Genomic DNA, 16951 nt, shown 5'->3' on the forward strand with positions numbered 1-16951 from the left:
CAGTCAGAAATCTAGAATTTCACCTGATCTAACCTGAGATGTAGTATACACTAAATCCTGGATGCAGATTTGCTAAAACACACACCTTCATTTAATCTACTTGAAAAAATAATTTCAGAGTAAGTCAGAATAAATCAAACAATTTATTATCAGTCCAATTACACAGCCAATACAGATATATCACCTCTACAAAACATCAGTTTCTCTAAGAGGAATCTAAGAGTAAGATATGATACCTGGGCCCGTATTCATGAAGATTCTAAGAATCCTCTCAGAAAACTCTTAATTTAGCTTAAAAACTTTTAGGAGTCTTAGCTTAAGAGCGATTCGGGACCGATCTGAGAGCAACTCTGATTAAGGAAAAGACAAAACCTTTCATTTTAGTGAGGAGGCGGGGTTGACCCCGTTGCTATGTATGACACAATCTTTTGAAGACTGTGATTGGTTGGTTGTCCAAGAAAGAAAAAAATAGTGATTTTAAGTATAGGGTTTATTCTAATTCTCACTTTGAATTTACATGCGTAATTTATCCTATTTGACCGTTCTCTCTCTCTCTCTCTCTCTCTCTCACACACACACACACATTATATCTGTGTATATAAATCCTTTTTTTATTTACCATGCTTTTAATTTCCTATAAGGTATTTGATTGGCTTAGAATGATAAAAATTGTTCCACTCTTTCCATTTACAGTGATTGCTGTCCTATTTTTTTTTTTTTTTTTTTTTTGAATGTTGGTTTTAATGTATCAAACATGGAATCAAAACCAAGAAGGGCAAGAAAGCCAAACTGGACAGAGGAACAGTGTTTACTGTTAGCCCAGTTAGTGGATGAACACAAGGCCATTCTTAAAAGAAAATTCAGGCCGGGTGTCACAGCAAGGGACAAGAAGCAGACATGGGAGCATATAGCACAAACTATTAACACTTCATTCCCCCTGCTTATGCGCACCTATAAGCCTGCTATAATTCATAAATGCAGTTTTTTGAGCCTGCAAGGTGGGAATGTCCAGTGGAAACTAAATGAACTGCGACACAATAAGATGTTCTGAAAGTGCTGTAACTGTTTGTGTGATCACTCTGCTTACAAAAGGTTGTGACAGACCCAAATCATCATATTGCATTGTTGCATTTTCCCAGTTGCCAAATATCGTAATGTGATTACTTTAATTTCTGGCCCTATGGCATTTCTGCGCTGTGTCGGAGATGTTAGCACATCTCTTATAAGATCAGTCACAAACATGATCGCTGCACGATCTAGGCAAGGCAAGACAAGGCAAGGCAAGTTTATTTATTTAGCACATTTCATACACAATGGTAATGCAAAGTGCTTTACATAAAATAAAGTAAAATAATAATGAAGAAAAGTAATAACAAAAAGAAAACAAGCAATTTTAAAACTTTTAAAATGATTTAAACATTTACTTAAAATGAATTTAAAATCAGTTAGAAAATGTGATAGACACTATCTAATCTATAGCGTCTAATTAATTCACTGTCATCTATTGTCTGCAACACATTTCTTCTGACTCTTCATCTTTATGCCATTTTCTCCTCTGCTAAAGAAACTCTTAAGCCTCTTAAATGTCCTCATCTGTGCTCCTAACAAGCTTGACCTTAAGACCTCTTTTAAGGGTTAAGATGCTTTCTGAATTACTTTTTTCTTTAATAGGATTTTTACTTTAAATTTAAGAGTAAACGCCCACATTTCTAAGAATTTTCTTAGAATTTTGCCACTAGGAGCTACTTTTTGCATTAAGATTATTTATGAATACGGGCCCTGGCTTTTAGAAAAATAAATTTCTAAAATCCGGCTACAGAACCCCAGTAATGTTTTCTCACTTCGCTTATATACACAGACCAGATCAAAGAAATGTTAAAATCAGTCGTACAAACATAAAAGATCTTTTGGTAGTTAGGGCCTCGTAACCCAAAAGGTCACATACCTAGTTTTGAGGATGAAAACTAATGGTTATCAAAGATCTTTGTTGGGACATCTCCCACATCAGAAGAACAGGTTTTGTTTTGTTTATTCTTGCCTGTTCTGTTGATGCGAGAGTGAAACCACCTTACCAGTCGCACCTGAAGTATATATATTGACCACACATCAGCTTGAAACAATAGATTTGTGAAATGTTCATGACTGACTGAGACCTGAGGGGAAGGAGAGGGTGTGAGGAGTCAGGAAGGGATGGACGCAGTGTCTCGTTCCCTGCTCAGGGAACCATACGTTTTCTCACAGTTTAATCATGTTATTAATATGATATTACTAATAATAATAATACATGTCACTCAAAAATGTGAATTAATATTCACTGATTTTTTTTTATAAATTTGAATATATTAGCAACACATATTTTAATATGAATGAAAGACATCCCTTCCTGATTTAACTACTGCTCCTAACAATTCTCCTGTCCACCAGCAGAGTTCCCTGTTTCCTCAGTGGCAGTTCATTATTTTTGCAACACCAGCTCAATGTTTCTTAAACTAATCAATATTCAGATTATGTAAATACATCATATATGAAATCTATCATACTTACATTATATGGACTTTTCATTGAATGCTTTGCATATTCAATAAAACTTTGTGTTCTTTCGATGTTTTGTGTAATTCAGCTGTTAAACAACATCATAAATTTGTCTATTTAAAGTATCCTACTATCACTATGTAGCTATTGTATGGCATGTGATTAGCATCCCGTTATATTTTAGGCCTTTTTAGACTCAAAGTACTGGTGCCTATTCAGTGGAAAGGAAAGGGTGAACAGAGATGTTTCTGCCCATAATACACACAGACTCAATTTAATGCAAATTAAATCTGTATCTCTTTAACATGAAGTAGTCATTTATGCTTTCTGTTAAAATAATGGCAATATAGAACACTAGTTCATGTAGTGTATTCCTTTGTGTTCATGTGTCAACCAATTAAGAAAAACACAAAACAGAGAATGAATGAATATTTATTTCTAGTGATTTTTTCTTTTTTTTTTACATATATTTTCAAATGGTTTTAATCCTCTTGGTATGATCCTTCATTTCAATTTCCAGTGAAATTTTGTAAACTTCTTCAAATGCCATAATGATTGATATCAATATATACTAACAGTTAATGCTACACTCATGTGTGAATATGACTCTCTTTTAAAACATACCTCAGGTTCAGTGGTTTGTACATTCCACTTTCCTGTGCAGATGGGTGCAGGCAATGAACTAAAACCTGTGTTGTTAAGGCAACCCTGGGATGGCATGCAAAATAGCAGATTTGTCTAGCATAAATTAATCATAGCATCGTTGATTCCCTATTCCTTTCATTAGACCTTAAGTTGTCCTCAAAATATGTTGCCCACTCAATATCAGATGGTTATTCTCCAGGTTAGTGAATGGTTCAATTAATTTGACCATAGGCTAATAGATAGATAGATAGATAGATAGATAGATAGATAGATAGATAGATAGATAGATAGATAGATAGATAGATAGATAGATAGATAGATAGATAGATAGATAGATAGATATTTGAACTGCTTACCAGTGCGTACCTGAATTATGTAATAGTCTCTGTTTTGTTTTAAAATGCCGTTGCTCAATAGGCCACATGTCACGTTTCTTTGTATTTTAATTGGCTTTCTAAACGTCAATCACCACTAGGCCCCGCCCACCTGCTGCTCACCTCACCGCGGAACTCAAAACACAGCTCGAGGTTTAAACCTGAGCTGGAAGCCTTAAACCTAAAACCTGTGGTCTCCTCCACCCTCCGCCTCGGATTACATCGGTGCGTCACGGACATTTCGTTCGTGATAACCCTCCCACAAGAGAAGTTACCTAAAATCTGACTTCGGCAGGTAGAAGAAGTGGGATGATAACCCCGGTGACAGTCAGTAAATGTGCTGATAAGGCGTTTTTGTAAGTGGATCGTCAGTGACACGACGACAGAGCCGCTGCGCCACGCTGTCACTCTGAACCTGCAACCGCGGTAGGCACTGAGTTTGTGTTCATGTTACATACGGAGACGTTTTAATCTATCTTTGAATTATCAAACAAGTCTTGGCTTGTTGTAAGAGAAGTATTTTACTGTGATTCATATTCACTTGTAACGTTACCGTGGGAAACCTCTTAACATTCCATGGATGTACATCCGAACATATATATAATTATAAAAGTTATAAAACCACTTCTGTTGTTTGTTTTGATCTTAGTGTCGTCTTAGAAACCCGTTTAAGTTCTGTTTCCTGTCCTCATCATGGATAGACTGACTCATCGATCTTCCTAGTTTAACACTGCTTTTCTTTAACTCTTAAGTCTGTTTCTGGCTCTGTTTGACCTCAGGCAGCTGTGCAGCTCGTGTTGAGAGGTTTGGTTGAAGGTTTTTCTGTCATGTCATTGCGATGTGATTGATCTGTTTGGTCAGAGTCATCAGCGCATCGCGTTGCTGTGGCAACAGAAAGGAGCGCGCATCGAGTAGCCAACAGCAACACCAGGAATTGAATGCAAATATTATTGTGTGCATTATCATAATTTTATTCTCATTTTATATAGCTTTTTTGGTTATTCATTTAATTGGATACAACGTCAAATGTTGCTCCCCTTAATTGTTATCAAGCCGGGCTTGGTGTAGTGTGAATTTAATGGTGCTAAGTTAGACTTTGTAAAATGTTTTTATTGAGTTAAAAGAACATTACACCTAAAATGAAACTTCTGTCATCATTTACCCTATTGGTATGGTTTCCTTTTTTCTGTGGACGGAAAATTAGTTGTTAGGCAGAACAGCCTCAGTCACAACTTGCTTTCATTGCATCTTTTTTTTTTCTCTCCATACAGTGAAAGTGAAAGGTAGCTGAGGTCGTCATTCTGCTTACCTTCTTGTTTTGTGTTCCACTTTAAGGTTGCAAAATGCAAATATTGTGTTGTATAATAGTTTGATATCTCATTTTAGGTAGTTTTTAGTACCATTGATTTGGTTAATTATTTATTTTTAGATAATGAGGAACATTGTCCAACATTGTCCTCATCATATTGTTGTGACGATCACTGTGGTTTAGTGGGACTTTCAGAGTATTAAACTGAAGGCTTTTCATGTTTTGATTTGAATTATGTGGCTTATGAGCTGTGTGTTTTTCCTTAATGTACTCATACACAATCATAGGCTTATACAAACTGTTTTATATCATACAGTCAATCAATAGTTCATGCATGTCATCTTTTTAAAAAACATATCGGTGGCCTTTTCTCAGAGTTGGAAGTTAGATGTCAAATGTTGTTTGAAGAAGTAAAGCCTAAATGAAAGTCTAGGCAAGTCAAGTCACCTTTATTTATTTAGCGCTTTATACCATTAAACGGTCCTTTTTTCAGTTCATGATTCAGTGATGGTATTGATGATGATACATGAAGTGGTGTTATTTGCTGTCTAACCAATGTACTTAAATTCATAAGCTTTTGTTGCCCCAGTGAGATCATGCTTACTAAATCATGTGACTGTAACATCCTTCAAAGACCTCAAGGGTTATGTCACTTTAAAATGTTGTCGTGATTTTAACGGTAAAAACCTGTTAATTGGTTAATTTCCGTACTATATACGATGAATCACTGCAATTTATTCTTTATAAGAAGAACATAGTCATTGTATAATTTACAGTGGAAAACCATAAACTGACATTCCCAGAATTCCCTGCATGACACGAATTAACTGTTTTTTTTCTTAGTTTTTAGGGTTTTATCTTATATCTAATGTTGTTAAATGAATGTTTATTGCATTATTTCAGTATCAGTTGTTACCATGATGGTGTTTAGCGTTTGTGTGAATAGGACTGTGCACCTTATCTATATTAGTATTTACCTCCTCGGCTTGTGGAAAAGCTGTTTCTGATGAGCATTGGTTCATCATGTGACTTTCTTAATGCCGCCTGTTTTTGGTGGTTATCAGTACATTATAAAGGTACAAAACAGATATTAGTTCTCCATTCGGTTGTTATATTAACGTTATATCAGATAATGAAATGTTTTTTTACTGTGAACTTAAGTTTTAAGTCTGTAAACCCTAAATGTGGCTACTGTATTTTTTTTGGTAAATTTCGGACAAAACCACAACTGCCAGTACTTTACCGTAAATGTCACAGGTTTTTTTTTTTTTTTTTTTCATTGTTGGTTTTTCCCTCATGAAGTCACTGGCTTTGTCATCTGCACTTTTCAACCACAATTACTGTTTATTCAACTCTGTTATGACAACCTTTAGGCTAGACCTTTTAATTTATCATATGAGTTTGTATTTGTCATAACTGTATCTTCAATATGCTTCCTTGCCTTTGGCCCCACTATACAGCCCTCAACCTACAGCCCATTTACTGTTATGACTAAGTTACGTAGAGTTGACGTGTGTGTGTGTGTGTGTGTGTGTGTGTGTGTGTGTGTGTGTGTGTGTGTGTGTGTGTGTGTGTAAATTAGTACTAACAACCACATTCTATGCTTTACACACCATACAAATCAGAGTGGAAAATGTCAGTTTCCGTTGATGGTTTCACATTGTTTGGCCATACAACTAACTCTGATCATGTTGTGTTGACTTCTCCTATGTTTACATCATAGGTTTATCACCCTCATAAGACAAGATTACCTGTTTTCAATGTCACACAAGCAATGTTTAGCACTCTAACACAGGGATCAGGGACTGACAAGTATTATTAAATGGATAGCTCTTGCCTAGAAATGTAATTTGTTTCTGAAGAGAGAGAAAAAGGTAAATATACATGTCAGAAAAATGAAGCATTTTAGACTTTTAGGAGATTAAGAAAAAAAACGTGTTTTCCTCCAACTTCAAGGGGTCCTATTATGCTCTTTTACAAAGTCTTAATTATGTTTTGGGGGTGTAGTAGAACAGGAACTCATACGAGGTTGTTCAAAAACACATTTTTTTTCACATATTTTACATTATTGCAATACCTCTCTCCCCAGTCTGGCATGAACGGGTCGAATAGTTCCTGTATCAAATGAAGGCCAGCCTTCTGAAATACGAAATGTGCTGTGATTGGTTAGCTGGGCCAGTGTGTTTTGTGATTGGCAGCACTGGTAAGGAAATGTCATGCCCCTTACCATAGCGGCCTGCCAGCTTCAGTGTAAAGATTGTGTCAAAATCAAATCAATCTGAGTGCATGTCTCTGACATAGTGATAACACCCATTGCCTTCTCTAGTGCAGCTCAAACAGGTCTCCTCCCATTCATCTATATTTGTGATATCACAAATCCTGGAAAAGATGTGTTGTAGTACAAAAGAGTCGTTCATTGTAGTTTTTGAAAAGTCATTTCTGTTAAATAAAATATCTCCTTTTAAAGTAGACTTTGAGCTTTGTAACTTTGCAGATCTTTTTTATGCCCAAACAGCAACATTACAGACTAAAGTTGAAAAAGTGAAAAAGCATAATAGGACCCCTTTAAAAGTCCCATATACAAAGGAATTAAAATGATTTTTGAAGGCTCATGTGACAGTGAAATTTTTTTTTTCAAGGCTGTGCATTACAGTAATTTTACCCCGCTTTGCATCTCTATTATTATACAACTCTATTATCGCTGTAGTATTTGTGTGCTGTGACTGTCTTTTGAATCTGTTCTCAGCATTATAAGAGGAAAGAAAAGGGTTAAAGGAAAACACTGCCTTTCTTTATTTGAAAAAAATAGAAAAGAGATCCTTGATCCTTGAAAAGAGACCGTGGGAGCTTATAATTGCACAAGGAAACATAACTTATTTTGGGTGAGTCTCCTTTCTAAAGTCTTTATCTTCTAAAGGGTTTATAATAAACGATTTAGCAACACAATTCCACTGCTTAGAAGAGATGTAAATAACCTAACATTGCATGCAGTGCTAATCCGGCTGAAATATTAGTAGCGTGCACAAATGTCGTAGAGATGCAAAACCACAGGGAATTCATTTTTCCCTAAACACCAACATGTATTCAGACATGCACGCATATTCGTCTACATACCTCAGTCCAGCTTTAAACAAGTCTGGCTCTGCAAACTAAACAAAAGCAGGCTTTGAGTTCAGTAATGCTGAGCTGGAGTTAACGGTATTGACGTACAATTTCTCAAACACACATAAATTTAAAAAAGAAGCGAGCAAGTGAATGCCCTTGAATACTCAGAAACTTACCGTGAGTGTATGTGTGGAATAACAACATGTTTATCCTAAGGCTAGAGTGGCTCACATATACAAGAGGAGCTTTTGTGTGTGCGGTCTGTCTATTCACCACAAATTTGCCCTGGTGATTCATCATGAGAATGACCCGACCTTTAGTAGTCTTTGGTGTCGTTCTCTCACTCGGTCTCTTTCTCCTGTCCTCATACTCCCTCTTTATTGGTTTGTCCTAAAGATTTGTCAGTGTATGTATGGGTGTAGGTGTGGATGGTAGTCATTTTTAGAGGTTTGTGGTCACTCTGAAGTAGTTTGCTGGTTGTGTTTGAGTGGGATATTTTGTTTGCATGCAACAGACCTGTTGTAAAAATTGCAAACGTCTCTCAAATGGCAGGTCATATTTTCACATTTAGACTTTGTAAGTTGTACAGTTTAGGTTTGTGATGTCAAATTAAAGTGTCATGAAACCCTCCAAAATATGTGGTCCAGTCAGGTTCATTATTGGAGGGATCTGCACTGAAAACTCTCACAGGCGCTTTATGCCATTTATGCTTTTATGCCATTTTCATTTATACTGTATATAAAAAAAATACACATGTATGAGCATCAAAACTACATGTGAATAATCTTTTACATTTTTAATAACTTTTGAGACTGTTATGCTGTCACACTGACACACAAGTATATATCTGATCTGTTACATGTCCACAAAGTGGATGAATGAATCACCTGACATCTATAAATCTAAAAACTCTTGCATAAAAACGTTGCATGCAAGATTTGAAAAGTTTGGTTATTGATTGAAAGCTTGTTTCTTTTTATGTGGGAGAAACCTTGCAGCACATATTTGTTTGCACCAAGCAGTTGCAACTCATTGCAAAAAAGGTCACGCATGAATAATCACGACATACTGCTAATGTAGATGAGCACTGTACTAGTTTTGTATCATATGCAACACTTTAATTTCTACAAGTTAATGACTCTTTAATGTGATTTTTATTGAAATGTTTTTTTGATCAAACAGTGTGTGTGTGTGCTGGAATGCAAGTTTGAACATATCGCATGGTCCACTGAAACAAGAAATAGGGGCACAAGAACAGTATGTGCCGGGTATAGGACGTGCCCGTGCATTTAGAACAATGTGTTCCAAACACCACACACTCACACACACACATACGGAGCTCAAGTGAAGAAGAAAATAGTGTCTTACAAATAAAAACAAACCTGATAAGTGACATTTGTTTCTTTATGGCATGGTTTTTCAAACTTTTTGGAGCCAAGGACCTAAAGTATCAAGAGAGTTATATATTTTCATGTCTGAAGACACATTTACTTTTAAATCAGTTTTTTACATTTTACAAATCATAATAAATTATTAAAATATTATCTGGATAACAGGTTTAGTTAAATAAAAAAAAAAAATTGGGAATATGAACTATTATATATATTATATATATATATATATATATATATATATATATATAATTTTAAATAGGATAAAGCAGTCATTTCCTGACTTCCTTAGCCTCGCTCACACTTGTTCTTGCCAGTGTCTTTGTTGCCCTCTACTGGCCATATGTAGTTCCGTTACTATAATTTTGTATTAAGTGTTGCCTGTTTTTGTCTCCACAGTAAGTTAATTGCAAGATGAGCACAGAAGACCAAATTGCACCGCTGTCTCCCAAGACATCACCCGCCACACCAACTATAACACCGTTTACACAACGAAAAGAGAGTAACTCCTCATCAGAAGACAACAGACAGGTAAGACAAAACACTTCAGATATTTATTGAGCACTTGATTGATGTTTGCTGATACATCTGCTGTGATTTTTTTTTTTTTGTTTTGTTTTGTTTTGTTTTTTGCCATAGCAGTGGATATGAGGATCTTGTGATGCAGTTGTGATGCTGTAATTGCTCTTTATGTTTTAAATCAACATCTACAGCAGAAGTTTTTAACTCTCTTAGGAAAATGTCCATGTTATTTCTTCCACAGATTTTTTTACAATTATTTTGTCTTCTTATTCTTTAGGACAGCTGGGAGTTAGTTGAGGACTTGCAAGGATTGACAGGCAAATATTCAGAAGCCTGAGAAGCTGGAAGGTTTGCTTTTGAAAAAGAGGAAGTGGCCAATGAAAGGCTGGCATAAGGTGATCACATGATATTTTTAATTTGAGTATATATTTCACCTGAGGGTGCTAAAAAATATTTATCCTTGTCTGTCTATGTTTAACAGAGATATTTCCTGCTTGAAAGAGGCATCCTTACATATGCCAAGACTGGGACTGCTGTGAGTGTGAAAACATAGTCTTATTCACATGCTACACAAGCGTTCTTCAAGACCTATGTGTAGGAATCTTGCTTAAATCCTGTCAGTGATGCTCTTTTGTTCCCTTACCGTGTGATTGATTCCTCAGCTGAAGAAGGGGAGGTTACGAGGTCGAATTGACGTTGGTCTCTCTGTCATGGCCATGAAGAAGAAGTCAATGTGCATCGACCTGGACACAGAGGATAGTATCTATCACCTCAAGGTATTGGCATACACTCAAACACATGCTCACCTACACATGCTTTCATTTTGAGAATGCACATTATAGCTGTTATTTAATGTGACATTCATAGGCAAAGACTCGGGATCTGTTTGATCAGTGGGTGACTCAACTACGTCATCATCGAACTTTCCGTCAGAACGAGATCACCATGGAGCCTCCCGAGCGACCGCTGCAATCTGACCCCACTGCCAACAGACGAGTATTTACCCTCCTTATACACTACAGTCATCCAACATCCCATTAAACAGGATAAGAACATGTAAAGCTGTATATAAGGAAAGCTACTATAATAATGAGAGACGCTGAAATTTAGCCTGAAACTGACAGTTTACTACTTAAGTTATTAAAAAGTGTCATGACTGATATTGTGTTTTATACTGTTCTACTTTTAAAAACATCAACAAGGTTTTTATTCCATCTGGAATTTTACAAGACTTGTTAAATGAAAATATCTGGATGAACAGTAGGAAAATTAGCTTGTTTGTGGTACTTGACATGAAAAAAGTTTGAATTTAAAGTAATCAGCATTTGCTTACAATATCATGTCGCTAGAACTGAACACTTTAAGTAATAATTACTGATATCTGTGTGCATATTTATGTGCAATTACTGGATTGCATATTATGCACCCTTAATAACAACAATATTCATTGAGTCAGAAAGATTTTTTTAAGTCATAATAAAGACATTTTTACAAATATGTATATATGTTGTTAAATATTTATGTGTTACAGTTGTGTTATTTTGATCTTTCTATCAATCAAAAAATTATCACAATTTTCACAAAAAAAAAAAAAAAAAAAAAAGCATTTCACCTGTATTTAATATTGATAATAATAAGAAATGTTTCTTGAGCACCAAATCAGCAAGTTAGAATTCAGCTTTTCCATTACAGGAATACATTCCTTTTAAAATATATTTAAACAGAAAAAAGTTCCAATCAGATCCAATACCCAATAAAATCCAATAAATGCCGCCTTAGTGAGAATTAGAGACGTCTTTCAAAACACTGAAATATCTTACTGACCACAATGGTACTATAACTCTTTCCTATTATTTCCAAGTGATAAGAAAGTCACACAGCAATATGCGCAATACACATTTTGTATTTTTGTCTCTTTATTACCAGCGTTCATTTCTCTCCAAGCTGCCTTCAGCCCTGTTGAAGAACAGCTGGTGCCAAAACTCTCAAGACATAGAGAAGTGCTGCAAAGGTAGATGGAAAAACTTGCACTGACACATCATTCTGCAATATTCATTGGCAAAAGCACTGTGCATCTAATACATAGAGAACATTTTAGAGTAAAAAAGTTTGATTTCCTGACCATCTCTTGGAAAAATGAAACACTGTATACTTTTTAGATCTGTCAGAGTGTGAGTCGGCACTGCTGGAATTAAATTTGCTGCTGAAAAATATGGAAGTTCTTCACAGAACGTTCTCAGCACCTGCCATTAACTTACTGCAGGTAGGGCTGTTTGCATGTGTTTCTTTGTATCCATGGATTAAATATGTGTTTATGTTTGGGTAGGTTTATTAAATCTGATTAAACATTAATTAGGGAAATCCAGAAAAAATCCTACACTATTCATACATAACATAAATAGTATTTATTATTTTTATATAATAAAATGCAAAAGTGTACAATGTTTGTGTTTGGTAAGATTTATGATTTTGTTTTTACGTAAATCTGTGTGTGTGTGTGTGTGTGTGTGTGTGACCCCAGACTGAAGGCTCCAAAAAAGAGAAACGAGGACACAAAAAATGGAGATCAAAGAATCATAGCAAGGAAAATAAAAAACACACAGCAGGTAAAATAGCTGTGTTTCTAATTGCACTGTACACACCCAGACACTGCATCACACACTCTCTCTCTCATTCACTATAACACAGATCTGTTGTTTCTAGCAAAATCCTGATGCTTCATCTTCCCGTCTGCACGTGTCTCACCCGAACTTGATATATTCAGAGCCTGTTTCACCAGACTCATGCCTGGATAGTCCAGATTCACCAACAGAAGCCTCACGAATGCAGGAGGAGTTCTGTCGGCTCGCTGGCACTGGTGAGTATGACTGCACACATGCATGCTTCACTGTTTCAGGATTATTTAATAATTATTAATAAGTTAACTGGTAAAGATAATCATGAACTCCCTTTCTTTCTTCTACTAGTTCATTCCACTCTTCGGTCAGCGTACACTTCTCTTTGCACAGAAAAGAGACCGAGTCAGGAACACATTGGATTGTATCAGTGAGACGGTACAGGCAACAAATTAGTTGATATGCTCAATTGTTATTGGACAAAATCAACAAAGCCAATTATGACTCCTATTTTCTCAATCGATCAGGAAGTCCTCGTTGGATCACGCCCTCTCCGCCAGCAGGTGTGCCAGTGAGAGTCGAGGGTCAATCCCAGAATCCCTTTCAGAGTTTTTGACGCTAAAGAGTATCTGCTGTCTGGCAGCTCGTCTGAGAATGAGGTCAGAGAGGTCAAGTGGTTAATAGCACATTTGAAATACAAAATATTTTTCATTAAGAAGAAGTTAAAACACATGAATTCCTTACTGAATTATTATATTTTGTATTTTTTTTGTGACCAAGGCGTCCGATGATGATTCGTATGTTAGTGATGTGAGTGACAGCACTTCAGTGGAGTTTTGCAGGAACGAGAACGGTGTTACAAAAGAGATTTTAAGTAAGGCACTGTTCAAGGCACCAAGTTCACCCTAATGAAGCATCACCTTTCTTTACAACCATAGTTACGTTTATGTGTGTTTTTGTGTCTTCAGGTAATGGCAAAAACTGTGCGGTGACACGGCGAGAAACATTTTGCCAAGTGCACGCATGAACGAGAGCGTGAAATCTGTGGAGTATTCTGCGTAGTAACATCGGTTAAAGACCTGTCGAAAGTTGCCATGCCTGTCCAACTCAATGAGCCCTTGAACACCCTGCAGAGACTGTGTGAGGAAGTTGAGTACTGTCACCTGCTGGACACTGCTGCAAACACACACGACCCACACATGCGCATGGTGAGATCAATCAAATGCACTCTATCATCATTTACTCACTCTCATTCTAAATGACTTTCTATCTTCAAAACTGTTTTTGTGTTCAAAGGAATAGTTGACTCAAAAATGTACATATACTGAACATGTACTCAACCTCAGGCCATCCAAGGATGTAGATGAGTGTGTTTCTTTATCAGAACAAATTTGGAAAAATGTAAGTAGGGTGGCCATATGCTATCAGCTGTTTGTTCTCTGATTCTGATGGATCTCATTAGGATCCACTGGTGAGCCAGTGATTTAATGCTAAATCTCTCCAAATTGAGGAAGAAACATTGGATGGCCCCAAGAGTGAGACATTTCCAGCAAATTTTCATTACATTTTTTTGAGTGAGCTATTCTTTTAAACCATATATTAAAATTCTACTATGTGTTTTTTCTGTAGGTGTATATAGCAGCATTTGCTTGTATCTGCATATGCATGCTCATTCACTAGAGCAGGAGGAAACCATTTAATCCTATATTAGGAGAGACATACGAGTGTTTGCGGCCAGATAAGGGCTTTCGCTTCATTGCTGAACAGGTAGGAGTGCACATTTCTTTTATTTCTACCAAACACAAACGTGAACCCGCTCACATGAACCGTTACATTGTGTACCTCAGGTCAGTCATCATCCACCTGTATCTGCTTGTCACTGCGAGTCCAAAAACTACACATTTTGGCAAGGTCAGTGAAGTGCACTTTGCTAGTTGCCATAACTTTTAGGCATTAGGCATGATTTTAATGTCCATTCTCTGTATGTCCATTAGATGTTCGGTGGAAGAATAAGTTTTGGGGGGAAATCCATGGAGATTGTTCCCATGGGAGTCACTCACTTAGAGCTGTCAGGGTAATTACATTTTATCCTGAATTGTTTTGATTGTCATTCACTTCCATTATTCCATCCCGCCTTCTCCACCACCTCTCAGTATCTCTCTGTCTCTCTTTGTACTCATTCACTCATTCTCAGTTTTGGGGATCATATTTGAGTGGAAGTAAAGTCACTTCATTGCATTCATAACATTCTGAGCGGTCAGCGCTGGGATCGAACACTATGGGGAAATGTCAATCAAACACTCTAACACCATGGGAGACGTCAGTCACTGCAAAGTCACTTTCCTTAAGGTGGGACCATCAAGACATGCAAAACAGGCTTTTATTTCATTTATGTGTGATCTGTGTTTTTCTTGCCCACATCTTCCTCTTGTGGAATACCCTTGACCAAATTTTTTTATGAATGATTTCCTTTTTTATATATATATATAATTTGTTTTATGCATGTCTTATATTCAGTCAAGATCTGGAGGTCTGAATGCTAATGAGGTAGAAGGTATGGTCACTGATTCAAATGGCCGTGTCATTCACACTCTGTTTGGCAAATGGAACGAGGCCCTTGTATCTGGGCAAACCGCCTTCTGCAACCTGCATCTGGAGAGCAAGTGAGTTTCAGACAAGTCCAGAAGAGTCTGTTTAAGCTGCATTTAATTTATAGTGTTATATAACTTATATTCAATATGAATTTGTGGATAATGACCTTAAGAGGGTGCTAAAACAGCATCGTTTTGTCTCTGTATATGTGCATATAGATCCCCATGCTGAGGACCATGAGCAGTATTATGGATTCACCCAGTTTGCAATTGAGTTAAATGAATTGGGAAGAAGGTTTAAAGCCACTCTTACCTCTGATAGACACCCGTTTTAGGCCAGACAAAGGGTATACACATAATTTTATGACATTTAAAAAAAAGGAATGATGCATTTATGTCAGGGATGGGCAAACTTTGATAAGGAAGAGGGCCAGATTAGTCCAATTTTAGCGTTGACATTACCTTTAAATGAACTATCACCATTGCTTGCTGTTTGCCGGACACTTAATTTACGACACAGGGAAAAGTCACAAAAAACAGCCGTAGTGGAATGTTCTCTCAGAATTAAATAGAAAATAATATATTATTTAATGAACTCATCACATTATAATGGTCAGGGTTGGTCTGTATTGTCTTCAATTATTTATTGCACCATAAATACAGAGAGTCTAATTAAAAAAGGTACTTTTAGCTATAGGGATAAAGCAAGGAGAAGTACCTTACACTTTTAGATAAACATGGTAACTGATGACCTCAAAGAAATCGTTGAGCCGTTTGGCAGAAGTGATGAACTGAAATCTTTGAAAGCTTATATCTTTTAAATGCGAATTTTGTCACTGTTTCGGAGCACACTGCCTTATAGATAACCTGTTAGTTAATATTTAGTTAGAGCGCACTTCTTTTGGGCTGTTATTAATAGTTGAGCGGTTGAAAACTAGTGACCTCTAAAGTTTGGAGACAGTAACATCATAAATTGAAAGCAATCTTTACGTGATTACTTTTCAAATGTTTTAAAATTGATCATCTGAATCTAATATAATCCAGCAGGCCATACTAAAAAGCCAGCGGGCCGCCAGTTGTCCATCCCTGATTTATGTTATGCAAAGTGAACTTTTCCCATTACTAATGCTGCTGGCTACTAATTGGTCCGCTTTTTGTTAGATTACTTGAAGAGGGTGATATTGCTGGAGCAGAAGAAGAGAAAGAAAGAATTGAAGTACTCCAAAGAGAGAGGAGGAGAGTCCTGCAAGAAAACAACATGACACACTCGCCTAGATTCTTCAAGTAAGTGACTTTTTATGAACACAAAGGTGTAGCTGTGTTGGGTGCGTCATGAGTATCTGTCTGTAATTCTGTTTCTTTAATTCAATCAGACGTGCAGAAGACGACTCTTGGGTGAGCAATGGCACTTACTGGGACCTCAGGAAGGACCCTGGATTCAGCAAACTTGAATTCCCTGAGCTCTGGTGACCATCGGTGGACTTGTGATATTTGACTTTTCCATTTCTGCTTTCTCCGTTATTCATATGCAATCCTGCTGAACACTGTGGGATTTAATGTATCATCCCATGTCTATGTTGATGTTTTTGTAATGGTATTTATCTTTGTTAAACAGACACTTTTACAGCACAAGATAGAAAGTGCCTCTAGAAACACATTTAGCCAATGCTTTACTTGTCAAACGTCTAGCTGATATTTAGATGCAAATGAACTGACCAATGACTTTTGGTCTGGATATTATTAGTGTATTTATATTCATATGCAAAGTAAAAATCTTATTACTTAATCAAGTAAATTTTAAAAAATCCTCAAATACAATCAATTCAGATAAATGACACAACATTAATAATGATTTAGAATCTTAAAG

The 16951-nt window shown here is 36.5% G+C and overlaps 1 pseudogene; it reads left to right on the forward strand.

Annotated features, from left to right (window-relative positions):
• Positions 1-3506: 3506 nt before the first annotated feature.
• Positions 3507-14597, forward strand: LOC113076897 (oxysterol-binding protein-related protein 3-like; annotated as a pseudogene).
• Positions 14598-16951: the final 2354 nt, after the last annotated feature.

The sequence above is a fragment of the Carassius auratus genome, unplaced genomic scaffold (genome assembly GCF_003368295.1).
Source record: "Carassius auratus strain Wakin unplaced genomic scaffold, ASM336829v1 scaf_tig00021401, whole genome shotgun sequence".
In the NCBI taxonomy this organism is placed as follows: domain Eukaryota; kingdom Metazoa; phylum Chordata; class Actinopteri; order Cypriniformes; family Cyprinidae; genus Carassius; species Carassius auratus.